The following is an 11,494-nucleotide window of genomic DNA, read 5'->3' as shown; positions in this document are numbered from 1 at the left end:
GTCTGACAATGGCTTAGCTGGCTGAAACTTTGAAGTCACTGTCAGTAACATTCTTGTTTAAAAATAATAAATTTGTACTCTACAAAATCATAGAGTAACCCATCAGATGTATGCAAAATTGTTTTTATTATAACTGAACATAAAGACAAATATTAATATATGTATATATGTATGTATATAGATATAAATAGATAGATAGATAGTTCTACACACACACACACACACACACACACACACACACACACACACTCACAGGGATGCATATGAGAGTGAGAAAAATGTTACATTTATATTTTTATCCCATAGTAGAAAGCCTGTCTCCATAGTGTGCAGCAGAGAGTAGCAACCAACTGAGATGAATTAGGTAATAATTCATTTGCAATGTTAAATGTAGTTAATTGCTAGGATCTGATGACAAAAACATACAGCTATAAGAAAATAATAATAATGTGTTGTTCTGAGATGCTACGTTGCCTGTATTATTTTGTAAAAGGTATTTTGATTGTGAATTAGAACCAGAATATCTTTAAAGCTCAATGCAAACCAAACATATAATTAAATAAATTCAGATTGTTAGAAGAGCAGTTGCAAATTATTTGCAAGACAGCCTAAAGGAGTAGCCATGATGCTAGCATTAAAACTCTGTTGTATTGTAGACACTCTTTTAACATGATGTTATGTTTCATGAATGAGATTTAAATAAAATTGAATTAGTCTACATATTACAATATTATTTTTATTGTTCCATTAACTATGATTTCACCAATTTCATTATATTCGAGTTCTTTCTGTTTTCTATCAATATTATTTTTCTTTTTTTATTATTGCACTGATCAAAGCATCTTGTAGCATTTTGCCTTAGTATTAGCATTGTGCTCCAGACAAATTGTAGTATTCTATGTTTTTTGCTTCAATAACTATCTGAATTGAATTAACTTTGCTAGGGGCCTAAAACAGAAATGATACTAACTGCATAATCTATGATTTCCAAGCTTGGAATACAATGCAAATGGAGGTAACAAGCTTTAACTGCATGATCTTGGGATCTGTGACCCAGAGCCTTAATGAATACTTCTTGCTGTACTTGTTCATGTACAAATATCCTGACATATGGAACTGTCTAATTCAAGGATGGTGTTTATGTAGAAGGAAAGTCTTGGAGAAATGTTTTAAGGCAACCAAAGTAATAAGTGAGAAGATGACTCATCATGTGGAGAAGATGGTTAAAATCAGTTTCAGTACCACATGCTTTTCCTTCATCTCAACCAGTGTTAGAAACAGGAATAATAATAATAATAATAATAATAATAATAATAATAATAATAATAATAATAATGATAATTACCAGTAACAATAAAAACTAATGAGAAAGAAGTTACTGTCAATGGCAAAATATTTTCAAACTACTTAGAATGGATAAAAGCCAAGTTTAAAGAACTCTGCTAATGAGGGAATATTTGCCATTACTTTATTGCATAATCCAGAATGAAAATTATTAAATACTTAACTTGGAGCAAATGAAAGTATTTCAAGATGAGAACCATGGTACTAATGATCTGAGCTGCTAAAATTTGTTCTTTCAGGATGTCAGCATCTCTCTGACGTTTTTGTTTTCTTTTTCACTACCTGTTTTATACAGATGGCTACCTTCCTGAAACAGTTATTTGAGATAGCATCGAAGTTGTTTCCTGTTTTCTTTCCCTCTTGGTATGATTCCTCAGTGATAGTCGGGCTAAACTGTGCATGCTTTCCAACATAACTTCTCTGGAAAAAAAAGAAAGAAGAAAAATTGTTAGTTGTGGTTGCATCAGAAGTGGCCAAGAATAGATTGATATTAGAGCGAATAAACCAATAGCTGACTTGCATATTTACTGCTGCTTCTTAGATGAAAGATTGGCTGAGGAATGGAAAGCTGGGCAGGTCACCAAAGAAGTTTGTGTGTGTGTATATATTATATCGTTCAGTTTCTTTATAAATGCAGGCACTTTCTCAGTTTTCTATCTATTTGTATATATCTAATACACTCTGTATGTGTATGTGTGTGTGTGTGTGTGTGTGTGTGTGTGTGTTTATGTATCTTCATGATCATGATGATCATCATCTTCACCACCACTGCCATCATTACCATCATCATCATCATCATCATCATCATCATCATCATCATCATCGTCATCATCATCATCATCATTGTGTCATCACTGTCATCGTTGTCATCATCATTTTACATCTGTTTTATTCATGCCTGCATAGGCAGGACACTTCTTTATCATTTTATTGTGATTTTTCACGATGTTCAAATTCCAGAGATAAGACTTCACAACAACTTCTCATGTCTTCTTTGGTCTGCCATGGCTGCTGATTCCTTCTACTTGAATTATTTGCCAATTTTTTAACCAATGGCTATCTTTCATAGACATCACATGCCTGTATCAAGTCAGAAACTACATTTGACTCCTTTTGCATCCCTTGTTTTTCTACAGATTTTAAAAAATTATGTATATATCTATTTACATTGTCTCACTTTTATACAGATTAAAGATGGAATACATGCCTCTGAATGTAAAACTGTGCAGAGGAAAGACTGGGTGAAGAGTTTGAAGAAAAATCTCGGATGTGATGCACACAAGATGCATGTCCAGAGTAAGAAGATAAAAAAGGTGAGGATCTGAACAGAGAAAGGCTAGCTTTTATCTAAAGGGACATAGTGTTTTATAGTAGAAGAGAAAGGGAGAGAATGAAGAAGATCTGTCAAGTAGCGGTTTCACATCATCTTTGCTTTCGGTTATGGAGTCTACCCTTCCTCCCTGCAGTTTTAATTTGAAGCAACTTCATAGAGTTCCATCTTTTCCATACATTTCCTCTTTTAAAAATTCCATGCTTCTCAAAATTTACCAACTCCTGACATTCCTATGTCACTCCTTTTATTGTTCTTTTGCAATTCATTTTTGTCTCTTCATGTGTTTTATCCCTTGTCCCATGAATGTACTTTTAGCTATGATTTCTTGCTTTCCTGTCCCCTCTTTTACTCTCTTCTGACAAGTTGTAATGCATCTGAGCATTCTATACAATAAGCTACTTTTTTTTTTTCTATCGATATGCATGTGTATATATCCCCCTCATTATCCTTTAATGTCTGTCTTCCATACAGGCACAGGTTGGGTAGTTAAGCCGGAGGACCTTAACAAGCCCCCATGTCAGATTTGGTATGGTTTCTATTACTAGATGCCCTTCTAAACGTCAACCACTTTGCAGAGTACACTGGGTGGTGCTTTTTTGTGGTGCAGCAATAGTATGGGTAAGTTGATGGTGCATTTAGAGACTTTACACTTCTAAACAAATTGCAAGGAACTCATGAAAAAATATCCATTGATGAAGCAAAAAACAGAACTAGGACACGGTCATGTTTTTAGTGTTTTCTTTTGTTTTCATATATTCTTACATCCGTTTTTCTATGGTAGCATGGGTTAGATGAAAATATTGCAGCATTCTTTTACTGCCAGATATCATTCCTGTTACTAACCTTTACATGTTTTCAAGTTAGGTGCCTCATATTCTGCACGTCTTTAAAAGTGCTGATCCAGTAGACATTTTGTTGATAGTAGAAATGACAGCAATACCACCACTTGTAGCTCAACAATTTTTAGAGAAGCATAAATGTAAACAAACATTTAGATACACACACACACATATACACATACACTCGTATACATCATATATTCTAATTATGTAAATAAACTTTCATCGCATCTATTGCTTTTATGTTTCAAACTAGTCTAAAAAGTTGATTGTAAAGAGTAATATGAAAAATAGAATTATTTTTTACTGTCTGCCTAGTTACCGTTCTAAATGCAGTTGTATCTAGAGTTAAGAGTTAGGACAAATTCTATTAAAAGGAAAATGCAATTTAAACCTTGTTGACCTTGGTAATTCAAGTTTAAATGTCAAACGGAGTTGTTTGGGTCAAGGACATAGACAGGCTTTCTAAGCTGCGATTTAAGTTTAATTCTGCTTCAGTTTCTAATGTGACATAAGAAAGGGGCAGGATGACACGAGATTCATTGATGGGGGCAGTTATGGAGTATTAGATAAACTTAAATCACAAACACACACACACACACACACACACACACACACACACACACACACACACACACACACACACACACACACACACACTCACACACACATATGAAAAGAAAAAAAGACATGTCATTAGATAAGAAAATCAACACTGTGATGGAAAGATGATGCCATATGGCAGGAAGTTCCTAACTGTATCAAAAAAAAAAAAAAAATTAACAAGTAAATTAGAAGATAATGAAAAATAAAAGAGAAAATGTACCACAGTAGCATTTCAAACCAAGTTTTTCTTTTTCGCAACGAAAAAGAGAAGAAAAGATACTGTTAGAAATATGTCCATTTTTGTTGTTAGTATGTTAAAAAACTAATAAAAAGCAATTTTAAGCAGACATATGAGTTGTTTTTATTAAAAGTGTTGCTAAGGCCTCACCATATTTACCATGTAATACAAGACATAAACTTCATTTTATGACCAATATATTATGTAAGGAAATGAAAAAAGAAATGTGCTCACAATCAGAGCTGTCTTAATCCTTCACTTACCATATTTCTATTGAAATACACTGCATTGCTTTCAATTAATTCTGAAAATTATGAAGAAATTCGTAAAACGATTGTTAGGGTAAAGCTGGCATTTAGAATGTAAATTAACTTGGAATTTTCATGGGATGTCATAATTTACCTGACTTTGTAATCAAAGAACCTGGGACAGTCTTGGATGAGATGGTATCAAAAGGAGGAACAGCTTTATCAAACTCTGAGTAAAGCAATGTCTTGGAGCTTTTGCATAAACCATCACAATATCGATAAATTAGTTTTGGGTCCTGTAAACACTTAGAAACCTCAAGCAACTGCCCAGTCTTTAAGATGGCATTGATCATCATCAGTCATCATCAATCATCATCATCATCAGTCATCATCAATCATCATCATCATCATCATCATCATCATCATCATCATCATCGTTAACATCTGCTTTTCCATGCTTCTGTCTCATAGATGATAGATTTAATCATACATTGTTGGTCAAGTGGAGAGGATCCAGAGTCATAACCCTTTGTTAGAAGAAGTAAAAATGATAAAAAAATTTTAAAAATTTATATGTTCCTGTTTCTTCCATTCAATAATATACTTTGTACTCTGTTGTTTTGTTGTTTTTCCTGAAACTTGTGGAATAAAAGAAATGATCTGATTAAAGTAATCTGTTAAGAAATTAGAAACAAAAATCTGTTGATACATTAGTACCCTTTTTTTTCAATTACAGTTTTTCCCTGTTTAATTTCTATGTCAAACTTGCAGTTTTCTCAGGTCAACCTATACTTCAACCAATTCTCTCTTGTCTACTTCACTCTCCATAACTAATAAGCACATGTTTAAGGCATTTGCTAACCCAGTTCTCACCATTATTTCTCCACAGTGAAAACACTTGATTATTTTCTAGTATAAGCTGCACTTGATATTTGTAATTCCTAAATATATTTTAAGTTGAGATCTCACAACTTAGTTTATCCTTTGAGCTCATGTTGCCTATCCAGCATACCATTCACAACTAATTTGGTTCAAGCTACAGAGAAAACTACTTGCACTGCTCAAATTTCAGTGTTATACTATATATATATATATATATATATATATATATATATATATATATATATATATACATACACACACACACATCATATAACTTTATACTAGAAAAATTCTTTTGATGTCTTGAAGAATTTAAAAAAAAAATAACTCTCATAATTAGTAAGCTCCTACAGATTCCGTCTTACCCCAGTTTCGTAAATTATCCAGGATATTATCAAATTCCTCCTCAATGAAAGTCATTCATGTATTCATGGTTTTATTTTGTCTTTCTTTGTTAGTTTCATTCACACAGTAATTGATTATGAAAACTTCACTGAGTTTAAAATCAGATAAACAAAACTATTTATAAAATTTTCCTTCTAAGTTAACATTTAGAACAATATTAAATAATTAAATCAACCATTTTGTAGCATAAAGATTTCCTTCAAGAAATTTTAAATACACTACCTCAAAACAGGAAGCAAAGACAAATATCCATTCCAGAAAAGTCATGCTTTGGTGGGATCATAAAAGCATTATTTATTATGAGCTGCTCCCACAAAACCAGACCATTGATTCTGATGTATATTGTTGTCAGCTGGCTAATTGGAACCAAAAAATCAAAGAACTGAGGTTGGAGATTGCCAACAGGAAAAGAGTAGTGTTCCAACAAGACAATACCTGACCACATGTGTTTTTGGTTACCTGAACAAAGTTACATGAACTTGGCTGGGATCTCTTACCCCATCCATTATATTCTCCTGATATTGTACCATCCGACTACCACTTGTTTCTGTCTCTACAGAACTCATTGCAAGGAAATACATTTAACAACTTAGATGGGGTCAAAATGCATCTAGATAACTTTTCTCTTCAAAACCAGTCAAATTTTGTGCTGATGGAATATTTAAATTGCCTGAGAGATGGGCAAGGCCATTAATGATAATGGAAATTATTTCATTGAATAAAATTTATTGAAAGGTCAATTATTTATATCCCTTTTTTGCATATTAAAAAACACTCAGAATTTTCCGGACAACCTAAGATATATATATATATATATATATATATATATATGCATACATGTGTATGTGTATATGCATGTGTGTAATTGTGTGTGTGTGTGTGTGTGTATGTACATACATGCATACCCATGCAAGCATGGAAAAGATTCTAGAACAATATGCGTGTGTGTGTGTGCGTGTGTAAATGATATTAGAGGTTATATGCTGCAATTTGAAAGAGAAAAGAGAACTGAGTCCAGAACTCGTACTCGAACTACGTATCTATTGCTCCAGAGGGCCTGTCATTTCCTCTCCTTAGATAAGGCACTTATTGTAAGTGCTTATCTTCTGTTTTACGGCACCGTTCAATCGCCACAAGTATTTCACTAGCTTCACGCATAATTTATCAGCCACTTAGTGCTGGCACATCAAGCTATTCTACCAATGTCTAACATAGCAGCAGGTCATTGTTTGCAACAGGAATAATCTCTATGTGTGTGTGTGTGTGTGTTGGAATAGTAGCAGAATAAGGCTACCAACAGGTGAGGGTTGGCAACAGGAAGGGCATCCAGCCAGAGAAAATTTCTCTCAATAAATTCTGTTTTTATCCATGCAAGCATGGAAAAGTGGACGTTAATGATGATGATGATGATGATGTGTGTGTGTGCATGAAATTAATCCCTATATTTTAATTTACTGTAAAAGATATTTGACAGCAAATCTTGCATATTGACATTAATTAAAATACAGGGATTAGTTACTTTTTCAGAACCTTAAATTTTGTTATTGCTTGCTTACTGTGAAACATGTTTGTAAGAAATTCATTTAGAGTGAATATTTGAGTTGGCAGAAAATGGTATGGCACTAGAGTTATTCAATTATGTCCTATATCCAGAGATCAAATCCTTCCAGAGCAAACCATACCTTTTATTCCCATGAAGTTGGTAAATTTTTTTATAAATCACTCAGTTATATTTCTGATTACCTTAATGCTCAGTCAAAAGGAATTCATAAAAAGTCTCATCTATTTCCTACATACAAGATATTAGAATACACAAAGTCATTTACCAATAAATTTTAAAACCGTTACTGAATGCGTTTTTTATAGAATCATTTTTTAATTTTATTTCCTTCAAGAATCAAAAGCTTTCTACCTACGACTTTAGTTTATTGATGTCAATTTATTTCTTTATATCCTAAGCTGACTATAATCAGTATTTTATTAGAATCTTCCAGCTGCTAAAGGTACTATGATATTAATTACATTCAAAATGCCTTTATTTAGAATTATCAACTAAATACAGCTGAAATATCTGCAACAAAACTTACAACTTGGTTCTTTTTTCTTTTTCTGTGTTACATATGCTCCTTTTTTTCTGTCTTGTTGTTGTTGTTGTTAATAGATGTAGTAAGTAAATTAAAGTAAGGTAAAGATTGTTATTATTAAACAAAACTAACAGAAATGATGATGATGATGATGATGATCATCATCATCATCAGTATTAGTAGCAGGAGCTGTAAAGACAGTGAACTGGTGGAATCATTAGATGGTCAGATAAAACGGTTTTGCAGTATTTCTTCTGACTCATTGGATTCTGAGTTCAAATTCTGCTAAGATTAACTTCATCTTTCATCTTCTAGCATTTAATAAAATAAAGTACCAGTCAAGTGCTGGGGTCAATGTAATCATCTATCCCTCACTACCGCTAAAATTGCTGGCCCTGTGCCAAAATTTGAAGCAATTATTATTATTGTATGCTTTAAGGTAGCAAGCTGGCAGAATTGTTGCTGCACCAAACAAAATTCTTAGCAGCGTTTCTTCTGGTTTTACATTTGGTTTCAAATTCTACCAAGGTATAATCTGTCTTTTATTCTTTCAGGATCAATAAAATATATATCAGTTGAGCTCTAGGGTTGATGTAATAAACAAGACCCCTCACACAGAATTTCAGGCCTTCGACCTACAATATTATTTCATGCTTTTAGTGCGTTACTGAACAGAACTCTGATTTTTTGTCATTGTTACTATTTTGCTTTTCTTATTAAATATCTGTATTGTTTCTTTCCAGGTAAACTGACATCTGACTCTTCAAAGAAGACTTCAAAAGTAAGTAATAACAACTTCTGACAATCGACAAAATTTGGCATCATGGTGTTATGAAGTACCAACAGGAAAAAGATTTAACCTCCAAGGACATTCACGCTGACATGGTTGCTACATTTAGGGATGACACTCTAGCTGTATCAACAGTGCAAAAGTGGGCAGCTAAATGTAGGAGGGGAATGGAGAGTCTGAAAGATGACCCAAGTCTGGACATCCTGCAACTGCCACCACTGAGGAAAACATTGTGTTCACTACATGCTGGTGGATGACATTCAATTGATTATAAATCAAATGGCCAATGCTGTTAGCATATCTTCTGAGAGAGTTGAGAATATTCTGCACAAGGAATTTCTGTTCAGTGGTTTCTGTTCAGCAGTGGCTGCCACATGATCAAAAGCACAACAATTCCTAAGCCAGGATGAGTTTTCAGTTCATCACTTTGAGCCAGAGACAAATGGACAATGCATGTCAGGGAAATACCCCCTCTTCACCTGCTCTAAAGAAGGCCAAGGTAGTTCCATCTGCAGGGAAGGTGATGGCCTCAGTTTTTGGGATGCAAAAAGCATTGTGTTCATTGACTCTCTTCAAAAGGGCCACACCATCAATAGGAGACTACTAAACCAACTTGCTGAGACAGTTATGAAAAACTATCAAAACCAAAAGCCCAGGAAAACTGACAAAAGGGGTCTTGATTCCTTAGAACAACATTCCAGTATGCAAGCCCTTCGTTTCAGTGGCTGCCTGTGCATGTCTGTGGCTTTGAACTGGTTGATCAGCCTCTCTATTCCCCTGATTAGGCTCCATCTGACTATCATCTCTTCCTCAACATGAAAAAAAAACACTTGGTTGGGAACCAGAATCACAGTGATGATGATGATGATGATGTCATATCTGATGTTGATGACTTTCTCGAGCAACAGGATGAAAGCTTCTTCACCAATGGAATCCAAGCACTTCAAAACCAATGAAGAAGTGTGTGGACTGCAAAGGGATCTATGTTGAAAAATAAACCCCATTTGGTCATATTCCATGAGAGTATCTTGGTCAGCCTATGAACTTTTCAGCTGACCCTCATATTACCTAATCTTTTATATCTGACTCTGTTTTAAGCATTAATCTATTGCATTTCTATTTCTTTTTAGTCTTTTCTTTCATTTATATGTATTGTACACTGATAAGTTCACTGATTCCTAAATATTTGTGAATTTGTAATTGGTCAAATTCTATTTACTCAGTTTCCTTATGTAACATGATATTAGTGTTCTTCATTAATTTTCCTCTCTTCGTTAGTCACCTTGGCAATTTTTCTCAGACAAATCTCATACTGATCCCTTTAGCAAATCTATGAACTGACTGCAGAAATGTTAGCACATTGGGTAAAATGATTAGCAGTATTTTACCTGTTGCTACATTCTGAATTCAAATTCTGCCGAGGTCAACTTTGCCTTTCATTCTTTGCAGAGGTTTCTCTTCAATCTATCTAATGGGTTCTCTTTGAATTTCATTCTTGTCCTTCTCCCCTATTTCACACTTGATCACCTCTTCCTTATTCACTGTCTTCAATAGTTTCTCTCTGCTGTTCTGTAAATATTCTAGTAGGTTTTTTTCTTTCCATCTGTTCACACTCTTCCACATCAATTAAGTTTCTTCCACCCTGTTCTTAGTCTTCTTGAATCTCCAGAATCTTTCTTAGGAATCTTGCAGAATACAGGATGGCACTTTTCTGCAGGTTAACAACACATGTCTCAATTCCAAAGGCCTTCAGCCCCTTAGGTAGCAGTTTGGTTGTTATGCTGAGTACGTCAATTACAAAAGGGACAGTTATTACTTTCGTCTTTCACAATCTCATCTCTCTGATTTTGTCTGATTTTTCTCAATTTCTTTGGCATCCTCTCTACTATGGTATTGCAAAGTCTATGGCCATACACCGTTTGTTTTCTCTGTCCTCTATAATCATATCTTGTCTATTTGCTCCAATTGTAAATCTCTATGGAGATGTTCCATAAACTCCTGTAGTTACTGTTTCACCACAATGACCTCTGGCTCGTATTTGTACCATTTTCCCATCATTTTCAATCCTAATGTACTCTTTTGCTGGCACCGTCATACCTATGTGTCTACTCGATATGTGCTAGCTACTCACTTAGGAAATGGTTAATATATTTGTCCCCTTTTCCACACATTCTGCATTTATTCTCCAAGTCTTATCAATCTTGTCTTTATCAAATTCATTCTAATGGCTTGTTCCTAAATGCTTTGATTAGCTTTCAGTCTCCCATTTCAGGTTTCCATGTCAGCCATAACCAAACAGCATTCTTTACTCACAACTTTCTCAGCTTTTTTGCTTGAATTAGCCTTGTGATTCTTTCTTTCCAGCAATTTTTCTTATCATCTTCTTTTTCTCTTCTTGACTACTTTCACTATTTCATGGTTCTTGAAACATGCATATCTGTGTTCATTTCGCTTCACTTTAAACCTAAACCATATTTATAGCATTACCAAATGAAATTTTCTTTGGAGTATTTGCTAAAAAAGGATTATTATTCTAAGGAAAGCCTGCCTGAGGCATAAACAATAAGAAAGAAGCTTTGTTTTTACAGACTTTTTCTTATTTATTTAGATACATGACATTTTAACTTTCAAAATGGTTACCAAATGAAATAATACACAACAAAATATTGCAACAGGTAGCAAAGAAAAAAAACAATGCAAAAGCAAAAAAAAAAAAAAAAAAAAA

General features: G+C 33.9%; 1 long non-coding RNA gene across 2 annotated transcripts in view; it reads left to right on the top strand.

Moving 5' to 3' along the window:
• The window catches only part of LOC128248941 (uncharacterized), a 19,971-nt gene that overhangs the window by 6,050 nt on the left and 2,427 nt on the right, over nt 1-11,494 (top strand). Inside the window, exons 3-4 of one of the 2 annotated variants that reach the window (XR_008265099.1) lie at nt 2,532-2,657; nt 8,723-8,760. This is a non-coding gene — a long non-coding RNA (uncharacterized LOC128248941). Of the gene's footprint in view, nt 1-2,531; nt 2,658-8,722; nt 11,387-11,494 lie in introns of those variants that run through there. The other variant, XR_008265098.1, reaches the window with a different exon arrangement.

The sequence above is a fragment of the Octopus bimaculoides genome, chromosome 10 (genome assembly GCF_001194135.2).
Source record: "Octopus bimaculoides isolate UCB-OBI-ISO-001 chromosome 10, ASM119413v2, whole genome shotgun sequence".
NCBI lineage: Eukaryota > Metazoa > Mollusca > Cephalopoda > Octopoda > Octopodidae > Octopus > Octopus bimaculoides.
Note: the sequence above shows the minus strand (reverse complement) of the source record. Positions and strands in the feature narration are given on the sequence as shown.